The sequence below is a fragment of the Rana temporaria genome, chromosome 2, assembly GCF_905171775.1.
Source record: "Rana temporaria chromosome 2, aRanTem1.1, whole genome shotgun sequence".
NCBI lineage: Eukaryota > Metazoa > Chordata > Amphibia > Anura > Ranidae > Rana > Rana temporaria.
This window is the reverse complement of record NC_053490.1, coordinates 118,237,249-118,261,844: the sequence shown is the minus strand read 5'-3', so window position 1 is coordinate 118,261,844 and position 24,596 is coordinate 118,237,249. Positions and strand designations below refer to the sequence as shown.

The 24,596-nt window shown below is 48.0% G+C and overlaps 1 protein-coding gene across 2 annotated transcripts in view; it reads right to left on the bottom strand.

Annotated features, from left to right (window-relative positions):
* The window catches only part of POU6F1 (POU class 6 homeobox 1), a 170,345-nt gene extending 147,988 nt beyond the window's left edge, over nucleotides 1–22,357 (bottom strand). The window contains exon 1 of one of the 2 annotated variants that reach the window (XM_040340840.1): nucleotides 21,930–22,357. The gene's annotated coding sequence lies outside the window, so the exon portion shown is untranslated. The remainder of the gene's footprint in view (nucleotides 1–21,929) is intronic. The other variant, XM_040340839.1, reaches the window with a different exon arrangement.
* Nucleotides 22,358–24,596: the final 2,239 nt, after the last annotated feature.

The following is a 24,596-nucleotide window of genomic DNA, read 5'->3' as shown; positions in this document are numbered from 1 at the left end:
TTTCTGTAGTGGCCATCTCAGTCTCCTGACCTCAATATCATTGAGCCACTCTGAGGAGATCTCAAACGTGCAGTTCATGTAAGACAGCCCAAGAATTTTCAGGAACTGGATCTTTTTGCCAGGAGGAATGGGCAGCTTTACCATCTGAGAAGATAAAGAGCCTCATCAACAAATACTACAAAAGACTTCAAGCTGTCATCGATGTTAAAGGGGGGCAATACATGATATTAAAGTGATGGTAAAGGCTTGCTTTAAAAAATAAATAAAAATAACAAACATGTTATACTTACCTCCTCTGTGCAGTTGGGTTTGCAGACAGCAGCCCAGATCCGCCTCTTCTCAGGTCCCTTTTCGCTGCTCCTAGTCCCTCCCTCCTTTGAGTGTCCCTCAGCCAGCAGCTTGTCACAGGTTATCACCCAAGCCGAGTCAGAGCTCTGTGTATCCATTCAGGCACGGAGCCCTGACCTGGCCCCACCCCCCCTTTCCCCCGATAGGCTGACTGACATTGATTGACAGCTGTGGGAGCCAATAGCGCCAATGCTCTGGATGGATGTCTGAGGGGATCGTGGACATTGCTAGAGAGAGAAGGAGGTCAGGTAGGTAATTGGGGGGTGCTGGGGAGGGTGATACACACAGAAGGTTTTTTATTTTAATGCATAGGATGCATTAAGATAAAAAAAAACTTCTGCCTTTACAACTCCTTTAAGAACTGGTGTATGTAAACTTTTGATCAGGGTCATTTGGGTAGTTTCTATGATTAGGATTTAAAAAGAGTAAACACAGTTGATTGATAATAAATGGCTTCAGCCAAACACTAACCATGAGTAAAAGAAATGTTTTTGTGTCATCATTCATATTCTCTAAAAATGGCCCAGAAATCATAAATTATACCTCAGACAGGAGGCTCATATCTTATGAATTATCTTTCTTTAATAATGCCCATAGCAGAAATATAGTAAACATTTATTGTAACTTAAAAGAAAAAAATCAAAGAACTACCCTTCCCAGCAGTCCCTGGGCCAGCGTAGCCCCTCCCAGACCGTAATCTATATAAAGGGACTGTCTGAGGTAACCTATTCCTCTTTCTTTCTGCTCATGGCAGAGCACACAAGATAAGTATTTCATGTACCTTTATTATTTACAAGATAGGTGTTTCATGTACCTTTATTGTTTGATTGGATATATGGTCTCTGATACCGAGTGCCCCAGTGTCGGGTGATTTTGTTCAGTCTTGACTGATATGTTTGAGGTATTGTGGAACATGGGGAGTTTCCCTGGAATTCCTCCCTGATACCGAATGCCCCGGTGTCAGGTATTTTGTCGGAGTTGATTGTTCTGTAGTTTTTGGAAGATGTGGAATACTGGGGGTTCTCCCTGCTATCCCCCGTTTCTGCGCTTTATTTCTGTCTGCCTGACACCGGAGCGGTGTCAGGCAGATATGTTTGAGAGGCCACGTTTGTTTGTTTCCAATTCTTTGATTCTTTGCTCGGGTTTTTTCCCTTTCTTTGACGCCGGAGCACTGCGGCGTCCGTGCGGGATCCGCGCTGTTTTTCATTCGCTCCCTCGGCGGGCGCCATGCCTGGGCAACTGTCCCCCCCCCCTCCCTCCGCGCGCTCAGGTGGGGGGCGGGGTCTCCGCCGCGGCCGCTCCTCTCCTCTCTGTCGGTGCCTCTCTCGGTATCGAGAGCGAGACGGGGGAGAACGGTTCTCATCGACCGTTCCGTCCCTCACAACCTCGGGCCAATAAGAACTCCAGAGGCCGTAGTCTCGCGAGACTTCGCCTCTGGAGTTAGAATCTCGTCAGGCTCCCCTCACACCGCAGGATGTCCTTCCCAGCGGTGTCGTAGCCAGGAACCTGCTGCTGTTTCACCATGCTTTCAACCACTAGATGGCAGTACATCTTTTCAGAGATATATATATATATATATTATATATATATATATATATATATATATATATATAAATAAATAAATATATAAATATATTTCATTCCAATGAATCAATATCTAATAAATAAATAAATAAATAAATTAAATAATTTAAATAACCGAATCTACAATAAATAATTCAATATATACTCAAATTATATTTCTGGGGAATTTATTCCCTAGAACATATACCTTATTTATCCTAATAAATAAATAATCAATATGTAGATAGATCAATAAATCAATAAATTAAATAAAGAAATTATAGCATGTTTATCTCCAGGGAATTTATTCCCTACAACATACTCCTAATAAATAATGTATTAAATAACTATCTAAGGATTGAATGAATAAATACATTTATTATTAAGGATATTATTATTAATATATATTATTACTTATAATATATAACTAAATCCATTATTCAATTTTACAAATAATAAATTATAGATGGATTATACAAATTATATATTCATTATATAAATAAATTATACAAATATGTATAAAAAATTGTATTGAATTGTACAAAGATTCTACAATTTAATGAATATCATGGCATTGTTCATGCCGGTACCCCGGATAGGGTGGACACAGTCCTAGGAGGCCAAATCTCAACAGTGTTACACAGTTGCCAAAACTGATCGGTAGACCAATCTTTACGACCATGGCGTCGGTTACCCCCGCCTGCACACCATATGCCCGGACCATCCGGCAACGGTCTACCGCCCCTAAGAAGGGCTGGGCGTTCCAAAACACTGCCACGTTTCTGTGGCCCTTGACTCCCTGACAGGGGAAGTAAATAATATGTCCCAGGCAGTACCCTACCCGGACTGCCGACCCACTGCCCTCCCAGACTCCGACCGACCCCCGAGCCTCGGGGAGATGCACATGCAGAGGCAGCGATCCGTTAGACGGACTAAGCCAGACCCATTCGTGGACTCTTCCAGAGTTGTCCGCGGAGTCTGAGGCGGCTAACACCTTGAGTCTGAGGTTGTAGATGATGAGAATGATGATGAGTGTTAGGGCAGTGGGCACATGGCGCTCTATGACGACGCCAACCCTGTTCCCAGGGTGACACTCTATGGATTCTCGTAGAGAGCCATTATAGATCCGGGGGCGATATGCCATCCACACTCCGATGACTGGGCACCTCCGCCCGAGGTGATCCAATATATCACATAATGGACCCGGAGAGCGGTCGAAAAACTCACCGAATCATTTTCAGGGCGTAACCCCCTTCCTTTACCATTTATGGCTGTGCACACTCCCGAGGTGAACCCCATACCCTGGGGGTATCCCACCATACACGGGAAATCCCCCAAGCTGGGAATAGAGAGGTCCTTCGGATCATACAGACCAGGGCCTTGGATCTTTGGGACCTATCACCATCATCCCACACCTTAGTGAGCAGGCCACGCCGCTGAACAGCCGACTGACCTGTCCCAAATCGGGGCTGGGCCCAACGGGCGGTCGCCTCCTGGGATGCGTGGACACTACGGGTCCGACTGGACACCGCCACTCGAATCTTAACGTGGCTTGTTCCCCAGCTGTCTCACCTAGCCGAATCAGACCCCGGTCCGACCACCGAGGGCAGGCTAGTCGGGATCACGCTGATTAAGATATTCCAAGACGGTAGGGCTCTACTCCATCCCGGATGAGCCCAAACGTCATCAAAGTCTAACACGGTACAGTGCCGGTCTATCAGGAGATGGACCTAGTCCCTCTTTCCTCGGTCTTCAGACCTGAACACCGCCCTAATAGACAACGAATTGCAGGGCCTCTGGTTCACCCAAACGATAGTGGAGACGGACCCGCTCTCCCCGGGTTTCCCCAACAACGTCTTCCTGGTCAGGAAAGGAGGGCGGTTATCGCCCGGTAGTAACTTGAGAAATCTCTCGTAATTACTGTATACAGTGACGACATTCTGCGACACAAAGGGTGAGGTTGATTATCTACTTGGACGACCTACTCTTAATGGCTCGTACCCCTCGCCTGGCGAACGAACACGCCTCCGGGACAGTTCCCCATAGATCACGGGGAATCTATCCTCTCCCCATCTCAGGAGGTAGAGTTTTAGGGTTCTTGGAGGACACCAACCTAGTGATCCTTCGGCTACCCATGACCACTTGGCCGCCATCTGCACGAAGTCAGTATCGTGCTGGGCTAACGACGGGTATCCTTACGCGGACTGGCTCGCCTGGTCGGCCTGTTTCCGGCATTAATCCAGGCCATTTGTCCAGCTTCTTTTCACTATCGAGACCTTCAGAGTCTCAGTCCCTACGTCTTTGCCAGGGGCTTCACTGTGCAGACGTCGTCACTCTGGACACGGAAGCCATAATTGAACTACGGTGGTGGCTACGTCAGGTCGACAGACGGCACGGCAGGTCCACCTGCAACTCCACGACGGATTCATCTTGGAATAGGTTGCCAACCACCTCGGTTGGGGTACTCGATGCGGTCCCTCGTCCACAGGAGGGGCGTGGCCCACAGCGGAGTCTCTGCTGCACGTTCACACGTGGAAATCCTGACGACCGTCTTGCCATCAGGACTCTAATGCCACACACGTCCACCTACGGTGTGTTCTTGCGTATGGACACCGTATCCGCGGTCCAGTACGACCTTCGCTTGTGGGGTCCTTGACCCAAAATCCTAACGGATCTAGCAAGATCTCTGACATTTCTGCCTGGAACGCGACATCGTTCCAGCTGCGAAATGTACCCCAGGCACTTCCGCTATGGTGTTAGATTGGAATTCTCGTTACCCGCCCAATTCCATCGACTGACGACTGCACCGGTCAGTGTTCCTGGCCCTTGCTCCCTTATGGGATCCTTTCTCTCCCCAGTCTGTACGGGGATCTGCACCCTCTATTCACGACGCACGTCCTACTTCTCTTCGCATGGTTGGGTTTTCGGGGTGTCGGTCACGGACAGCGACCTTTTCTTTTATAACGGGGGTTCCACTTGCCTTGATCTAGGCCTTGGGACTAGATATACATTTCGATCATCCGGAGGACTCTGGGTTAGTTGGTGATCAACGACAAGTTAACCTCATGAAGGCGTTCGTCTGAGATGACCAACTACCTGGTGGACTTGTTTGAGTCCGGGAGGTCCTATAGCTCCCCTGCGCCTTCCGCGCTGCGAACTCGGACTACCGCTCTCTTGTAGACTTACTACCGGTGGGATAACACCCATGGTGTACCGACTTAGTAAGCGTTAAGTTTCAACGCCCATCACACCCAGGGTATCAACGCTCTTGGGAGGTGATCAGCGGTCCTGACCACGTGCCAGGACTGGGGGGACAATCTCACTCTGTCGGAGGTTATTGTCGTTTGAGCTACTGCCCCCTCGTGTCCGATTCCGTCAGACGCATATCGGGTGTCACAACGTTGGCCATTCCAGGCGTCGGATCCCGCCTCGGAGAGTCAGGGTTTTTCCGTTGTGCGTAGGACAGCGGCGGGACTTCATCGTTTTTTTCTACCCGTTCTTCCCCGCACATCGTACTCCGTTGTCTACGGATTTCTTAGTCCTTCACGGTCCCACTGCGATCTTCGCATCTCTTCCTACTCCTCATTCCTACGCTAAACCTCAGTTTCCGGTTTCCTCAGCTACGCTAGCCAGAGGGGTACGATCAATCACGGAAATGGCAGGGTCTTATGTAACCCCGTTGGGCGCCCACCCCTCCAGAGGAGCGGTGGCTCCTAGGTCATCACCCCGGGCGGCTCCCTATAGGATTTACGGCTAGCGGCGGACTGGTAACCACGATTGCTTTCCGCCAATTCTGCTTGGATCGGAGGAACACATATCTATATCAATTTTGTAGTTGTTTCATTTGTTATCATCTATATATGCATTGTTATAGCTTTGAACTTGCATAAGATATCAGCCTCCTGTCTGAGGTATAATTCGAGATTTTCCTAGCTTGTGACGGAAAATATTGATTATATGAAGACAGGAGGCGAGTATCTTCCCTCCCGACCCAACCCTGTCACGAGGTTGTCTCTCTCGTTCTAGATTGTTGAACCACACACCCTGCAAGTCGGAGGCTGGTACGCGCCGGCAGTTCGTTTTCACTAACCCCGTCGGGATTGCTGTTCCGTTTCGATCCATGGGTTTAGTTCACCGCAGATGGAGGCTCCTACTACGTTCCAGATCCGGAGTCGGGATGCCGTTGACTGAATCCGTTGGTCCATGTTCCTGAAGACGACTGACCGGTCGGCTCCGAATGGTTTTGGTTTTCCTATAGTACCCGTTGGGATGAAGTTGGTCCGGATGAAGTTGGTCCGTGTTGGCCTTGTCCTTTCGTTTCCTCCAGATTCAGATGTTGTGTTTCGGTCGGAAGGTTCCCGGCAGCCGCGGAGATGTCTAATTGGACTTTCGGTTCCTGTTTACACTAATTCGCATGAAGAAAGAGGAATAGGTTACCTCAGACAGTCCCTTATATAGATTACGGTCTGGGAGGGGCTACGCTGGCCCAGGGACTGCTGGGAAGGGTAGTTCTTTGAATTTTTTCTTTTAAGTTACAATAAATGTTTACTATATTTCTGCTATAGGCATTATTAAAGAAAGATAATGCATAAGATACTCGCCTCCTGTCTTCATATAATCAATATTTTCCGTCACAAGCTAGGAAAATCTCGAATTATGCCAGGGTATGTAAACTTATGAGCACAACTGTAGATGGTAACCATTTTCAATGAGTGGATTGACAAGCTCCCAAACAACTTTTCCACTGGCTCCAATGTACTCTGAGCATTCAGGGAGATGCAGCTGGATGTTCTTCCCTTCATACACCAGGAAGGCAAAGATGTACCCTGTGGCTTGGTCACATAGTTTGTAGAGCCTAACCACTTCCATACCAGGCACTTACGCACCTTCCCGCCCAAGCCAATTTTCAGCTTTCAGCACTGTCGCACTTTGAATGGCAATTGCGCGGTCATGCTACACTGTACCCAAACAAAATTGGCGTCCTTTTTTCCCCACAAATAGAGCTTTCTTTTGGTGGTATTTGATCACCTCTGCGATTTTTTTTTTGCGCAACAACTAAAAAAAGACTGAAAATTTTGAAAAAAAAATACGTTTTTATTTTTTTCTGTTAATTTTTTTGTAAATAAGTAAGTTTTCTCTTTCAATTACGGGCACTGAAATGGCGGCACTGATGGGCACCGATGAGATGGCACTGATGGACATCGATGAGGTAGTACTGACGGGCACAGATGAGGTGGCACTGGTATGCGGCACTGATGGGCACTCATAGGCGGCACTGATGAGCACACATAGGTGGCACTGATGGGCACACATAGGCGGCACTGATGGGCACACATAGGCGGCACTGATGGGCACACATAGGCGGCACTGATGGGCACACATAGGCGGCACTGATGGGCACACATAGGCGGCACAGATGGGCACTCATGGGCGGCACTTATGGGTGGCACTGATGGATACTTATGGGTGGCACAAATGGGCACTGATAGGTGGGCACTGGGCATGGATGGGCACTGTGGGGTGGCACTGATGGACACTGTGGGGCAGCACTAATTCCCATGTTGCCAGTCAGTGCCCATTTGTGGGCACTGATTGGCATTTTTTTTTTAATGCTTTTTTTTTTTTTCAGACTTTGTTTTTTTTTTGGCTTTTTTTTTTTTTTTGCCCTTCCCTGGTGGTCCAGGGTGGGCTTCCCTGGTGGTCCAGTGTGGCGATTCGAGGGGGGGCTGCGCTGATAAACAATCAGCGCAAACCCCCCCTGTCTGGAGAGCCGCCGATCGGCTCTCCTTTACTCGCGTCTGACAGACGCGAGTGAGGAAGAGCCATCAACGGCTCTTCCTGTTTACATCGTGATCAGCCGTGATTGGACACGGCTGATCACATGGTAAAGAGCCTCCGCCGGACACCCCGCAGACTGACTCAGACTGACACCCCGCATCACCGATCGCCGCGGGCGCGCGCGGCATGAAATCCTGCAGGACGTCCATGGACGTCCAGTCAGGATTTCAAAACCACTTCCCGGACGTAAATCGGCCATGGGCCGGGCGGGAAGTGGTTAAAGGATCACTAAAGGAAAACAAATTTTTGGCTGAAATTACTGTTTACAGGGTATAGAGACATAATAGTTAACCGATTCCTTTTAAAAACGATTAAAAATAGATAAAAAGCAATCATATAATGTGCCTCCTAGATGCAAAAAGGAAAGAGAAACTAGTTTAGTCTTTGCATGTTATTTCAAGCCTCTGTGCTGGACAGTGCCATAGAGAGTCATGGCTAGGAAAACGAAACTAAAGTCTCCCATGACTTTTTTCATACGGAGCCAGACAACCAGGAAGTGTCCAGAACAGAGCAGTATTACAGCAACATCAGAGCAAAAACGAACAATGAGGACTTGAAACCAGGACTGCAATAAGGTAAAGGAAGCTATTTAGCTAAAAAAAAAATTCCTTTAGTGACCCTTTAACCCCAATATTGGGCCCTTTTGCTGGGGATAAACTGCTTCAAGCCCAGCCTGCGTGTGAAGTGGACAAGTGACTCATCCACGGAGATATTTTGGTCGGAGGTAAATTATGGGGGAAATGTCTCAGAGAAAAACATTTTGAAGTGGCTGAATTATTTCTAAATGAAACTAATCAGGAGATAGAGGGGGTGAGGGAGGATGAGAGGGAACACAAGATCTCTGCGTTCGCGGATGATATGATGCTTTATGTATCGAATCCAAGACAGACATTACCTAAAATTATAGAGGAATATGAAGTACGGGGAGATTTCAAATTAAAAAATCAATAAAGAGAAAACTGAGATAGTTGGCCAGATTCAGAGAGAGTTACGCCGGCGTATCAGTAGATACGCCGACGTAACTCGGAATCTGCGCCGTCATAAGTTTAAAGTGTATGCTCAAACTGAGATACACTTAAACCTATCTAAGATACAACGGCCTGCGCCGTCGTATCTTAGAGTGCAATATTTACGCTGGCCGATAGGTGGCGCTTCCGTTGAGTTCGGCATAGAATATGTAAAAGCCTAGATACGCCGATTCACGAACGTATGTGCGCCCGTCGCAGTAAAGATACGCCGTTTACGTAAGGCGTTTTACGGCGTAAAGTTATTCCAACAAATAGCTGGCCTAGTCAATGTTAAGTATGGCCGTCGTTCCCGCGTCGAAATTTGAAATTTTTACGTCGTTTGCGTAAGTCGTCCGTGAATGGGGCTGGACGTAATTTACGTTCACGTCGAAACCAATACGTCCTTGCGGCGTACTTTGGAGCAATGCACACTGGGATATGTACACAGACGGCGCATGCGCCGTTCGTAAAAACCATCAATCACATTGGGTCACCAAACATTAACATTAAACACGCCACCCATCCTCATTTGAATTACGCTACGCCGCCGCAAGTTAGGAGGCAAGTGCTTTGTGAATACAGTACTTGCCTCTCTGACTTAGGGCGGCGTAGCGTAAATACGATACGCTACGCCGCCTTAAAGATACACGCCCCTACCTGAATCTGGCTAATTGAGTATATCCTTAAAGCGGGAGTTCACCCATTTATAAAAAAAATTCCCTTTTCCCCTTAGATGGATGCTCGTTCGGTCTAGGGGAATCGGCTATTTGTATTAAAATATGAGCAGTACTTACCCGTTTTCGAGATGCATCTTCTTCCGTCGCTTCTGGGTATGGGTCTTCGGGAGCGGGCGTTCCTTCTTGATTGACAGTCTTTCGAGAGGCTTCCGACGGTCGCATCTATCGCGTCACTCGTAGCCGAAAGAAGCCGAACGTCGGTGCGGCTCTATACTGCGCCTGCGCACCGACGTTCGGCTTCTTTCGGAAAATCGTGACGCGATGGATGCGACCGTCGGAAGCCTCTCGGAAGACTGTCAATCAAGAAGGAACGCCCATTCCCGCAGCCCATACCCGGAAGCGACGGAGAGGATGCATCTCGTAAACGGGTAAGTACGGCTCATATTTAAAAAAAAATAGCCGATTCCCCTAGACAAAACGAGCAGGAATCTAAGGCTAAAAAGTGCCCTCTAAGGGTGAACCACCGCTTTAAGATCGAGAGAACGCAGAGAGCTTGGTAACACTCACGAGTCACATGACACCAGGGAGGGAGATTGGCATATTGGGCCCAATTTGGACATTTTCACTTAGGGGTGTACTCACTTTTTTTGCCAGCTGTTTAGACATTAATGGCTGTGTGTTATTTTGAGGGGACAGAAAATTTACACTTATACAAGCTTTACACTCACTACTTTACATTGTAGCAAAGTGTCATCTCTGTGTATTACCCGAGGCCAGTCATTTCACTGGGTTTATGTAAGGTTCTACAACCACTTTAATAAGATACAGATATCATTTGGGCTTGCATAACTGTTTCTTTCTTTTTTTTTATTATCAAAATTGTTATAAATTTTTCAACAACAATTCCAATTAACAAAATATCACATATCAAAAACAGTTATAACATCATTATCTTTATCCCATACACCCCCCTCCCAAAAAAGGAAGAAAAAAAAGGGAGACAAAGGGGCCCAGATTCACGAATCTCAGCGCATCAATAGGCGGGCGTATCGCAATGCAGATACACTAGACCGTCGAAACGTAGAGAGGCAAGCTGCCTATTCAGCAAGCAAATGCGCGCTGCGATGCGCCATCGTAATGTAATTTTGATGGCGTAACCCGACGTAATTCAAATTGGGAAGGAGGTGGGCGTGATCCATTTAAATGAATCGTGACCCCATGCAAATTAAGGTCCGAACGAACGGCGCATGCGCCGTCACGTGATCGCATCCCCCGCGTCCCACTGCGCATGCGCCCCAATTCGCCGATCGTATTCCACCCCACGATAACCCAGCCCACCGTTTCCGCCCAGGGCATAAATCCGCCCAGACATGCGCCAGTCAAGTGCAAAAGTACACCTGCTGGTTTTGGTCGTTTGGTGTGGCTACTTTTGCTTTGTTCAGATCAAAAAAGATGTCTGAGGCTGGCACGAAAGATAGGAGGGAAAAAAACTTTCTTATTGAGGAGAAGGCGGTGATTATTGATGCCATGAGGAAGTATAACAAGTTCCTCCACGGCAAGGAAAGTGGCTCGACCAGCAAGGTCCGTAAGGATCAAATCTTGGCACAGATTGCAGCGGAGGTGAGTGCCCTTGGCTATGCCAACCGGACCCCAGACAAGATCGCCAAGAAGATCAACGACCTGCGGCGTCTTGTGAAGGAGAAGGTGGCCAAGATAAAAAAACACAGTAGGGGCACCGGAGGTGGACCAGCCCTGAAACTAAGACTGACACCTGATGAGGAGGTCATTGCCAGGTGCCTGGAGAAGGAGCAGGTGGAGGGCCTGGAGGGCTTCGAGTCAGTTGATCAGCCCTTGAGGACAGGTGAGTGTGTTTTTTCTTTAATCTGGTGTATAGCATGTGGGGGGGGGGGGGGGTAGTGAATATGTGACAAGTGTGTGGGTCCACCAACATATGACTGTTTTGTGTCATCCACAGATATGCAGGATGAAGCGGGCCCATCCTCGGCTGCTGGCCAACCAAGCCAATCCCAGGATACCAGTGTCCACACCTCTCCATTAGAGGAAGTGGAGGAGGAGCACGGGCACCTGGATGATGGCATATATCTGGGGGATGAGACCACCGTCGCTGGACCCTCCCATACCTCCATAGGGGATACCCCCCCAAGGGACTCCAACTTTATTGTAACCCCCCCAAGGGCCTCCACCCTTTTGGGAAGCCCCCTAAGGGCCTCCGACCTTTTGGGAAGCCCATCCTCCCTAAGGGAAGTTCCCTCAGGGTCCTCCCCATACATTCGTCCCCAAGCCTCACCTGCACCCAGGAAGGCAACTAGGAAGACGAGGGGTGATCCTGATGCCTTAGAAGCCACTTTGGCTATGGACCTGGCCAGGCAGACCCAACATGTGGGTTCTGTTGCATGTGATATGCGCCGGGTGGCAGCCAGCCTGGCCTCCATGCATCAGACCCAGGCTGCTTTCACTGCCACCATGAGTGAAAATGTGCAGGAGCTCAGTGCCAACAGCACTGCGTTGGTGACCTGCGTTAGGGACCTGGATGACACTAATTCAGGCCTTGTGGCAGAGGTCAGGAGCCTGGGAGTGGCCATACAGGCCAATACAGCAGCCATTGAGGCGGTGGGGAATCAGACCACTGCGGTCCTCACCCGCATAGCCCTGGCTTTAGAGGGTATCCAGGCAGCCAGGGAGAGACCGGGGGATGTTCCTCCTCCCAATGACCCACCCCCCCCACCCGCGGCTGCCCCCAGGCAACAGAGGGCACGGAGCCTTGGCACTAGGCGTAGTACACGTCGGGCCAGATGAGTGCCATTTATATTATTTTATTTTTATATTCTATTTGATTTTTGGTTATTAATTGATACTCATGATATGAGTGATATTTTTTTATTATGATACTCAATTGGAGTTGTATTTATTTTATTTTTATTTGGGATATATATATTGACAAATATTTTCTGAAAAACATACAGCAACATAATTGGAGCCTTGACGTGGCGTTGCTGCTCCCAAGTACCGCACGGTGTACTTCGGTCTAATCCAATTTATTGGTGTTTGGGGGGGGGGGGGGGGGGTTAGGGACCACAGTGGGGTGCATGCGTGCATTAGCATTATGACATGTTTCATGTGCGTGTTGCACGTGAAAATAAGCCTACCACGAGGCATCTCCTGACTGCTCTTCCCTCAGCAGACGGGGGACCCTCGGGTGGGGGGGGAATGTCTGGTTCGGGGGTCAGGTCATGACGGACTTCAATCTGCAGGCCCCTTCTCATTGCGAAATTGTGCAAAATGCAACATGCCCCGATTATCTGGCACACAAAGTCTGGGGCATACAACAGTGTACCCCCAGACCTATCTAGGCATCGGAACCGTGACTTCAGGAGGCCAAACGTGCGCTCCACCACTCCCCGGGTACGTATATGAGCCTCATTGTAGCTTCTTTCTCCTGGTGTTTGTGGGTTCCGGAATGGAGTCATGAGATGGGGTCCCAGGGCATATCCAGAGTCACCTGTAAGGGAAAAGACAGGAGGATGTTAGTCATGCATGTGCCCCTCGTGATGTCAGCATCATGGGGGGGGGACAGTAATGCCTGACACCCATGTCACTCACCAACCAGCCAGCTGTCCCCATACACGTTCTCTTCAAATTGTCTTGGGATGTCACTTTGCCGGTAGATAAAGCTGTCATGGGTGGCCCCAGGGTGTTTAGCACATACGTGCCATATGAGGCCTTGAGCATCGGTTATTACTTGTACATTAATGGAATGCCAATTCTTCCTGTTACGGTACATATGTTCAGCGTCACGGGGGGGCTGGAGTGCCACGTGAGAACAATCAATGGCCCCCACAGTGCGTGGAAATCTGGCTATTTTAAAGAAATCGGTTCTTGCCTTTGCCTGCTGGACCTCCTGGGTGGGTCTCACAATGTGGTGGGACATCCGTCTCAGGATAGCGGGTACAACTTGGTGCACGCACCTACTCATTGTGGATTGGGACATCCCAGCCAAATTTCCACTGGTTCTTTGAAATGATCCACTGGCCAAAAAATGCAGGGTTGCCATGACCTTGAGCAGTGGCGGCACTGCTTGTGATCGATGTGTTGGGTTGGTGAGGTCATCCTGCAGGGATCGTACTATTTCCATGATGGCTTCAGTGTCAAATCTCAACAAGCGAAACACCTCCGATTCCACCATGCCAAAGAGGTCCATGCGATCTCGGGGTACCCTCTCCTGTGCCCTCCTCCTCCTCCTGCGTGCTCGTAGACGCCGTAGTACTATGACCACGGCTGCCCCTGACATGTTGGCACACAGATGTGTTGTCCTGCAAGTGTTGTTGCTCAGCTCCTCTGTCACGCTGCTGCTGTTGCTGCTCTCCAGCTGACCTGTGCAAGTCCGTTGCAAAGTTACCCCTGCTTTTATGAAGGGTAACTTTAGATCGGGCTAGCAGCTTACGCGCACCGCGCGTAGCCTACGACGGACAATCGTACGCATGTGAATCGGCATTTCGCCCTCATTTGCATAATTGAATAGCTAATCAATGGGAACGAAGACTACGCCTAGCCTAAATATGCGCCTAAGTTTCGCCGGCGGAGGACAGTTGCGTTGGACGGGTGAAGCCTAAGTTCACGTGTATGTGCTTCTGTGGGTACCGCGCATCGATACGACGGCGCACATCTACACTTACGCCGCGTATCTCGAGATACACCGTCGTATCTGCTTCGTGAATCTGGGCCAGGAAGTTGTCCCCCTTGCCCCCACTTATTTCCCGTTGCTCTTTCCCGCCTATATATATATATATATATATATATATATATATATATATATATATAAAAACCTTGTGTAGGAGGCTTCTAAAAAGCCATTTGCTCCTTTATAACTTATCACTCATCACTCATCACTCCTATTACCCCGTCACTCTACCTGAGGCTTCTAAAAAACCATAAAAAACATTTATAACTTACCCCCCTCCCCTTTTATCTCCCTTCCCCTCTTCCCTTTCCCGTTTAAAAAAAACAAAAAAACACACACAACAAAAAACACATAAAAAAGTGAAAATACCCCCACCCCTGCATAACTGTTTCAATGAGATATCTATTAAGAAATGCATAAGAAAAAGCCTTTTGACATGATTATAAAATAACACTTTCTAAGATAACAATTCACAAAAAATAAGGCTTTTAACGATTATGTGCCATTATTATAGAAAAAATATTCCACACATAAGATTTAATTATGTTTATGAATTGTTTTGGCAGTACTGTATCTAATACTATTAATTTTTGTTAAAAATTATTTATAAAAAAGGCAAAAACATCCATGATTAGTTGCAACCAAAAATGTAGATTCATTTAAACCTGAATGCAGTTTAACTACTTCCGGCCCACCAACCACACATATGCTGCCGCAGGATAGCCTGGCTGCAGTACCTGTATGTTCTTTGCGCTTCCTGGTCTTGGGTGTGCGTCGCCAGCGACCAGCTGTGATTGTACAGCAGTTGTAAACTGTTTTTTTTTTTAAACTTGTAAGACAATGGCATATAGTATGCAATGCCTTTGGTTTTATCTGAAGCTTTTTACAAAGCACTAATAGTTTGTTTACATTTGGCGAAACTGGAAGTGACAAAATACTCGTCTCTTCCAGTTTCTTAGACCATCGTCATGATTGGGGCCATTCCAGTTCCCAATCAGTTCTATGGTCAGCCGGCAGAACTACTGGTTGCAATGCCGGGTTCACCAGTGGGAGGGGCAATGTACCAGTATATCGCCTGGCATTAAGTGGTTAAAGTATACTCTTGGAACACACAAGGACATTTATATATATATATATATATATATATATATATATATATATATATATATATATATATATATACACACACACACACACACACACACACACACACATATATATATATATATATATATATACACACACATATATATACACACACACACTCGGCCACTTTATTAGGCTTTGTTATTAGGTACACCTTGCTAGTACTGGGTTGGGTCCCCTTTTGCCTTCAGAACTGCATTAATTCTGCATGGCATAGATTCAACTAGGTGTTGGAAACATTCTTAAGAGATTTTGGTCCATATTCACATGATGGCATCACGCAATTGCTGCAGATTTGTCAGCTACACATCCATGATGCGAATCTCCCATTCTGCCACATCCCAAAAGTACTCTATTGGATTGAGATCTGGTGACTTTTAGGGTATCTAAACCAGTGGTCTCAAAGTACCGGCCCGCGGGCCATTTGCGGCCCGCGGACCAGTTATAAATGGCCCCCAGGCAGGGTGGAAGTGAGGGGAGCAAAAAAAAAAAAAAAAATTTTTTTTTTTTTTTGAGCTGGCCCCATCTGGTGGTGAGCCGTTGGTATTACAAGTTATTACCACCAGATGTGAGCTGGCGCCATCTGGTGGTGGCCGTTGGTATTACAAGTTAAGCATTACAAGTTAAACAGCAATTCTAATGTCATTTTCACTATTTTCACTGCCATCTTCTTCCCTCTAATTAGAACCCCCAAACATTATATATATTTTTTATCCTAACACCCTAGAGAATAAAATAGCGATCGTTGCAATACTTTCTGTTTCGCTGTATTTGCGCAGCGGTCTTACAAGCGCACTTTTTTGGGAAAAAATTACACTTTTTTTAATTAAAAAATAAGACAACAGTAAAGTTATCCCCATTTTTTTTAATATTATGAAAGATAATGTTACGCCGAGTAAATTCATACCCAACATGTCACGCTTCAAAATTGTGTCCGCTTGTGGAATGCCGACAAACTTTTTTTACCCTTTAAAATCTTCATAGGCGACGTTTAAAAAAATCTACAGGTTGCATGTTTTAAGTTACAGAGGAGCTAGAATTATTGCTCTCACTCTACCAATCGCGGCGATACCTCACATGTGTGGTTTGAACACCGTTTACATATGCGGGCGCTGCTCACGTATGTGTTCACTTATGCGCGCAAGCTCGTCGGGACGGGGTGCGTTTTCTGGCTCCTAACTTTTTTAGCTGGCTCCTAGATTCCAAGCAAATTTGTCAAACCCTCCCTTACACCAGTGCTGGGGGTTAATAATGCGCTCGCTGACACCAGTGCTGGGGGTTGATAATGCGTTCGCTGACACCAGTGCTGGGGGTTAATAATGCGTTCGCTGACACCAGTACTGTTGTTTTTGAAGTTTGAAAGTTTGCATGCGGCCCCCCATGGCATATGAAAACTTGTCTTGTGGCCCTCAGGTAATTTGAGTTTGAGACCCCTGATCTAAACAGTATTTATGGCAGTCTTTATGAATTCCCACCAGTGTCTTCAGAAATTAACTGGATTTCTGCCTGGCCAATGGATTTCTATGGCAGAATGGGAGCTTTGTTGATGCAGATGGATGTACCTGTATGTCCTTACGCATTGGTCGCTTGTGCGCAGCTTCTAGAGCATGCAATGGTACACTCTGTAATCAATGTGTCTCTTGGACACAGAGGATCACAGTGTTGGGTACTGTAATAGCTGACAAAGCACAGCCATCACACTTGCAAACAGAGGCTACATGGTGCATTCTTCAAGCCATTTCACAGTGATCGGTTATGAGAGGAAACGGAGTGCTTACTACAGTGATTGGCACTGTGGAGCAGCCAGTGTCTTTGATTAATAGCCACAGTAGTACAATGTCACCATATTGACACTGCACTACTCTGGTGAATGTATGTAAAAAAAAAAAAAAAAAAAATGAATATATATTTTTTACATGCATTTACCAGAGCAAGTGCGGTGCGCCATTATGGTGACATTGTATTGCTGTGCAAGTGATCATGTACAATGGCTGGCTGCTCTTATGGTACTATACGTGTGTGCAGCCAGCCATTGTGTCTGATCACCGCCACAGCAGTACAATGTCACCAGACCAGTGTAGCCAGTCATAGTGTCCCCGGGCTTCACCACACTAGTCCCAGTGTCACCATAAGGCCTCATTCACATATTCGATGCTCTTCGAAGGGCAATACATGTTCCAAGCCCTCTTTAAAGAGCATTTAACAGACAGTGAGGAGGCATTGTATTGACTTCTCACCATCTGCTTTAAAAGGACACATTTTTTTTTTAAAACAACAAACATGTGAGTGAGTGAGTGAAAAACTTACATAGCGCAACACATGCGAATTGAATCGCCTCGTCATACTTACCTCCACTGTGCAGCTCGTTTTGCACACAGTGGCCCCGATCCTCATCGGCTGTCTCGGCTCCTCCCCACATCAGCTAACCCCCTTCAAGGGAAGCTCTCTCCCAAGGGGGTTAGCTTGTGGGCACTCTCCCGTGATACAGCCGGCGGCTATAGCCGCCGACTGTATCCCTCGGGACCACCCCCGGCGCCGCATCATTGATTTGATTGACAGCAGCAGGAGCCAATGGCTGCGCTGCTATCAATCAATCAACTGATCTGAGAAGCCTGCGCGTTCAAGGCGCGGGACTTTTGAGGGGTCATGTAAGTAAACAGGGGGGGGGGGTTGGGGGGGCTGCTAATCCTCAGATGTTTTTTCACCTTCATGCATAGAGTGCATGAAGGTGAAAAAACATGTACCTTTACAACCCATTTAACCCCAAGTACCCCCTGTTCACTCGAATGTGACGGGGTATCATTCTTATCATGGCTGCAAAGCGTGTAGACACCTCTGGCCGTAGCCTCTGCAGCTGAAGTGGGTAGCAGTGTGTAGCGCCCTGCTACTGTTCATAGCTGGTGCTGCTGTAAATTTAGAGGGTGGCCAGAGAGTTAATTACCTCTGACCGTGTTTATTTGGTTAAAATTAAGGCCTCTGTTCCAGCTTTGGCTGTACTGTGTGTGTACACTGTCGTTGTTTGGGAAGTTGGTCCCACCCCAGGCCGACAGGTGGCAGCAGTAGGGTCAAGGTACTATGGATATTTCTCCTCGGCAGCCAATCAGGAGGGTTGATCACCTCGCTGTGCATGCTGGGGAGGGGTATTTAGGGTCAGACGCCATTGGTTGGGGTCGTCTTTGCCGCCATCCGCCTGGGCAGTCGTCCCACCATCCCCCGTGTGTAGCCCTCCTGGCCGGGGTGTGTGATGCAGTGTTCCTGGCTCCGGGACCACGTTGGTCCGGAGCAAAACTTACAGAGTTGTCCTGTGCTGTCCGTCCCGAGGGAGGAAGCCGACCGATGAAGAACCTGTCTGGGGGAGTACCGAGCACAAGGCTGGCATCCCAGGAGAGGCCTACTGCTTCATCGAAGGACACATAGTTTCTGAGAAGCTGGACGAAGGTCGCCTATCAGTCCTGAAATAATACAAGTTGTTCAAGGGAGATCCGGGTGCTTAATCCAGTGTTGAGAAGGATTTTGGACCGAGAAATATCTCCACCTTTGGGAAGGTCTGTGGCAGAGACTTTGCTAAAGTTCCAAGTGACACTCTGGCTGAGAGTGGCCTATCCAGATGCACTATACCCACTCTGGCTAGAGTGGCGACGAAAGTTGTCGTTGGAAGCAGGACTGCTTCCGAAACCCTGTTATACGCCTGAATCCATTTTTTACCACTTCTTCTATCTTCTCACCTACTACTACTTTTACAATTTTTACCCCGTTGGGTAATAAAGCACAGAAAAAGATATATACCTACAGTGTGGACATTGACTTTATTACAGCTCTCATCCAGTACCCTAGACGCCGGAGAATTAGAGGTAACATGCCGTCCAAATCAAACCAGCAGCTCCTTTGGGGGTAGTGCTTCAAGTAAAACTATGGCACAGCCACAAGGTTTTACCAACCCCAATCTCACATGTGAAGAAGCCCTAGTAGTGCACTTAGTCACAGTGTCACCAATCCCCACTACACCAGACACAGTTTCCAAAATGTGATAGGCAGTCAGGAAGTTAGATGCATAATGTATGCCCCTAGAAAGCCTGAAAGGGCTCCTTGGATTTTGTGCCCAGCTATACAGCCAGGCTGTGAAAAAGTCTCACATATATGGTATCCCCATACTTGGGGGGAGTAGCAGAATGTGTTTTGATGTGTAAGTATGCATATGATGTGTGTTAGAAATTTCTTATTAACCTACAACTTTGTGTATAAAAAAAAAAAAAAAAACATTTTGATTATCTCTCCTGCATTTTCTAAAAACATGTAGCCAAAAATTACATTTTCAAAAGATTCGCTATGCCTTTTAAAAAATACCTTGGCATGTTCGCTTTCCAAAATTGGGTCTTGGAAAGTTTGAGTTTCTCCTGTCCTGCCACTTCAGGGGCTAAAAAATATGATAGGCAGTCAGCAAATTAATTTATGCTCCTTGAAAGCCCAAAGGTTCTCCTTGGATTTTGAGCCATTTATACATCTTGGCCAGTAGTCTCCAAACAGCAGCACAGGGGCTGGATGTGGCCCCTTGCTTGCTTTTATTTGGGCCTTGGGGCACTATTTCTTCCACCAATATGAGGCACTATTCCTTCCTACACCAAAAAATAAAAACCGCCAGCTGATCAACATATCAGCTAGAGTGACATTTGGTACTGCATATGCGCAGACCCATCAGGGGCATTTGTCGATAGAACTACGGCAGAAGACATCGAATCCACCGTACCCGCCGATCAGCTCCTGCTGTGTAGAATAACAGTGGGAGCGGGCCGCTGGTGGCACACGACCCAGACATGTCAGATCGTGTATTAGATATGTGATCTGGTGCAGAGCAGTGCCCAGTCGCAGTAAATTAACAGGAGGTTAAAGCAAAGCTCCACCCAAAAATGGAACTTCCGCTTTTCGGAACCCTCCCCCCTCCGGTGTCACATTTGCCACCTTTCAGGGGAGAGCGGGGTGCAGATACCTGTATAATACAGGTATTTGCACCCACTTCCGGGGAGAGACTCCCGTGGGAATCACTCTACTTCCTGTCCCCCCTGCTGCCTTCTGGGAAACACACTGGTCCCAGGAGACAGCGCAGACCACTAGGAAAGCGCCGCCCTAATCGCGCATGCGCAATAGGGAACTGGGAACTTCCTGATTCCCTCACCGGGGATGGCGGCGGGGGCAGCAGAGAGACTAATGATTGCTCGTCTTCTGCTGCCGACATCGCGGGTGCGCTGGACAGGCAAGTGTCCATTTATTAAAAGTCAGCAACTGCAATATTTGTAGCTGCTGGCTTTTAATATTATTATTTTTTGCAGGGACCTCCGCTTTAAAGCAAGTCTTTAAAGCGGTAGTTCACCCCCCCCCGACACATTTTACCATCGAGACAGGCATTGTAGCGCGAGCTACAGTATGCCTGTCCCGATTTTTTTAACCCCGTACTCACCTTGTAGTCGTCCATCGTAGATTCCGGCTCCCGCGGGGAATGGGCGTGCCTATGGAGAGGGAGGATGATTGACGGCCGGCCCTGGCACGTCACTCTCCCCGAAGACAGCCGGAGTAGGTCTCGGCTCTTCACGGCGCCTGCGCACAGGCTATGCGCACGCGTCGTGAAGACCGAGCCTATTTCGGCTATTTCCGGAGAAGCGTGACGCGCCAGAGCCGGCCGTCAATCATCCTCCGTCTCCATAGGCACGCCCATTCCCCGGAATCTTCGATGGACGACTACAAGGTGAGTACGGCGGTAAAAAATTTGTGACAGGCATACTGTAGCTCGCGCTACAATGCCTGATTTTAAGGTAAGATAAAATTTTTTTTTTTTTTTCCCGTCGATAGGGTGAACCCCCGCTTTAATAATGTGCTACTAGTCCATTTTGATATGGCCTTGCAGGTGGAAGCTTTTTCTTACGGCTTTCTTTCCTAGTTTACTACGTCTTTAAGGAAATTGAAACTCGCCTTTTTTTTTACTTTCATGGATTTTAGAGAACAAAAAAACAAAGTAGCAGCAACAGAAAAAAAAATGTTTTAATTAAAAATAACAACAACATTTATTTTTGTAGAGTGTAAGTAGAGAGGGGAGGCTCAGGCTTGTACTCAGCATGCTAATGACAGGTCAGCCCTCCAGGAATCCTGATGAGCTGTTCGTTCCTCCGTGAAGACACACACAGTGTCAGGCTGCTCCCCCTCCCGCCCAGAGCACATAATTTATAGCCGTGTGTACAGACCTCTCCCTCCACTCCCCCTGCCCGCCCCAGCATTCCTCCACCGACACATGTCACACGGCCATACCAGCACACAGGCCCCCCTTAAAAAAAACGTGCGGGCGGGGACACCCCGACTCCCTCCGCGATCTATATCCTCCATCCATTATCCTATACCCCCCCACCTAACGTGTCTTCACCGCCCCCTGCCTCCTCACACCCCATCCCCCTGTGTCCTGCGGCTGCACTCACAACACGACCCATGCAAAACGGCGGCCTGCACTGCCCGCCCCTCACATCCTTATCATAAATATATAAATTATGCTAATTAACAACATTGCATATTAACCGAACAGAGAAAAAAAACGTTTCCTATTCCCCCGCCGTTATCTGCAGATAGGCCCAGCTTGCCCCCCCTCCCGTAAAGTAAAACGAGGTGACTTACCGGGAGGAAGCGGAGTCCGGGTAGCGGCGGAGGGACACATTGTGCAGCCGTAGGTTATGGCGGTGTTACACTGGGCGCCTCATTACTAATTCACCTCAGGGCTCTGCTACTGGCCGGGCACCGGGAGAACACAGCGATAATAATAATAGTAACGGAGGGAGCGGGGGGGAGGGGGTTGCATGGATAAAAGAGAAGGGCGCCTTAAAGAAAAGGGACACCTCTTATTAATATTTAATCACCTTTTCTCTCCCCCCCCCGGTTATGCCCCCTGGTAGCTCTTTTACTCCGGCAGCTCGTGCAGTGTAGACTTAGACGGAGCCTAGGCACGAATCCGCCGTCTCGTCTTATAAAGTTCAATGCAGTTTTTGCATGAACATTTTTTTGCAGCTGCGTCATGAACATAATATATGCAGAACGAGCGCTGCATACTGAGCCTGAATATGGAGCCGGGGACTAGAGGGAGCGCTTGTTCTCTTAAAGAGCCCTCCACATCCAGGCGGCAAAGTGTGCCCACAGACACCTGGGGGTTTAGTCAGGACACCCATAGAAGACAGTCCGACTTCATTATGTCTGCACACATTATACAACTGAGTAATTCATCCAGATTTCATACTACAGGGTGGACACATGCAGCATCATTTTATTGAAGGGCTTCCTTCTTTCACCAAGTGTTTATTAGGTTTTTTAACATATGTAGATAGAAATAGTACAAAACCTTCACACGGCACATATGATGACCTCATGTAAGGGCCATATTTACTTGTATGGGGATGATCCCAATGCATGTAAACACATGAGGTGTATGAATCTGTACCCCATGTGAGGACCATGTTTACCTGTATGGGGATGACCCCATGGACGTAAACACGGGGTGTATGAATCCGTAACCCATATGAGGGCCGTGTTTACCTGCATGGGGATGACCCCAATGCATGTAAACACACAGGGCGTATGAATCCGTACCCCATGTTTACCTGTATGGGGATGACCCCATGGACATAAACACACAGGGAGTATGAATCTGTAACCCATATGAGGACCGTGTTTACCTGTATGGGGATGACCCCAATGCATGTAAACACGGGGCAAATAAATCCGTACCCCATGTGAGGACCGTATTTACCTGTATGGGGATGACCCCATGGACATAAACACATAGGGCGTATGAATCTGTACCCCATGTGAGGACCATGTTTACCTGTATGGGGATGACCCCATGGACGCAAACACACGGGGCGTATGAATCCGTAACCCATATGAGGGCCGTGTTTACCTGTATGGGGATGACCCCAATGCATGTAAACACACAGGGCGTATGAATCCGTAACCCATATGAGGGCTGTGTTTACCTGTACGGGGATGACCCCATGGACGTAAACACACAGGGCGTATGAATCCGTACCCCATGTGAGGACCGTGTTTACCTGTATGGGGATGACCTCATGGACGTAAACACACGGGGCGTATGAATCCGTAACCCATATGAGGGCCGTGTTTACCTGTATGGGGATGACCCCATGGACGTAAACACACGGGGCGTATGAATCCGTAACCCATATGAGGGCCATGTTTACCTGTATGGGGATGACCCCATGGACGTAAACACAGGGCGTATGAATCCGTACCCCATGTGAGGACCACGTTTACCTGTATGGGGATGACCCCATGGACATTAACACACAGGGCGTATGAATCTGTACCCCATGTGAGGACCGTGTTTACCTGTACGGGGATGATTCCATTGACATAAACACACAGGGCGTAAGAATCCGTACCCCATGTGAGGACCACGTTGACCTGTATGGGGATGACCCCATGGACGTAAACACACGGGGCGTAAGAATCCGTACCCCATGTGAGGGCCGTGTTTACCTGTATGGGGATGACCTCATGGACGTAAACACACGGGCGTATGAATCCGTAACTCATATGAGGGCCGTGTTTACCTATATGGGGATGACCTCATGGATGTAAACACACGGGGCATATGAATCCGTAACCCATGTGAGGACCACGTTTACCTGTATGGGGATGACCCCATGGACCTAAACAAACGGGGCATATGAATCCGTAACCCATATGAGGGCCATGTTTACCTGTATGGGGATGACCCCAAGGACGTAAACACACAGGGCGTATGAATCCGTACCCCATGTGAGGACCGTGTTTACCTGTATGGGGATGACCCTATGGACGTAAACACACAGGGCGTATGAATCCGTACCCCATGTGAGGACCGTGTTTACCTGAATGGGGATGACCCCAATGCATGTAAACACACGGGGCAAATGAATCCGTACCCCATGTGAGGACCGTATTTACCTGTATGGGGATGACCCCATGGACATTAACACACAGGGAGTATGAATCTATACCCCATGTGAGGACCGTGTTTACCTGTACGGGGATGATTCCATTGACATAAACACACAGGGCATAAGAATCCGTACCCCATGTGAGGGCCGTGTTTACCTGTATGGGGATGACCCCATGGACTTAAACACAAGGGACGTATGAATCCGTACCTCATGTGAGGACCGTGTTTACCTGTATAGACATCCCAACCTGCAAAAACGAATTTCACGGAGGTGGCAAACTCATTTCAGGGAGGTGGCGCTACGCGCCCGCACCCCCCCCCCCCCTCACACCCACATTTTTTTACAATTC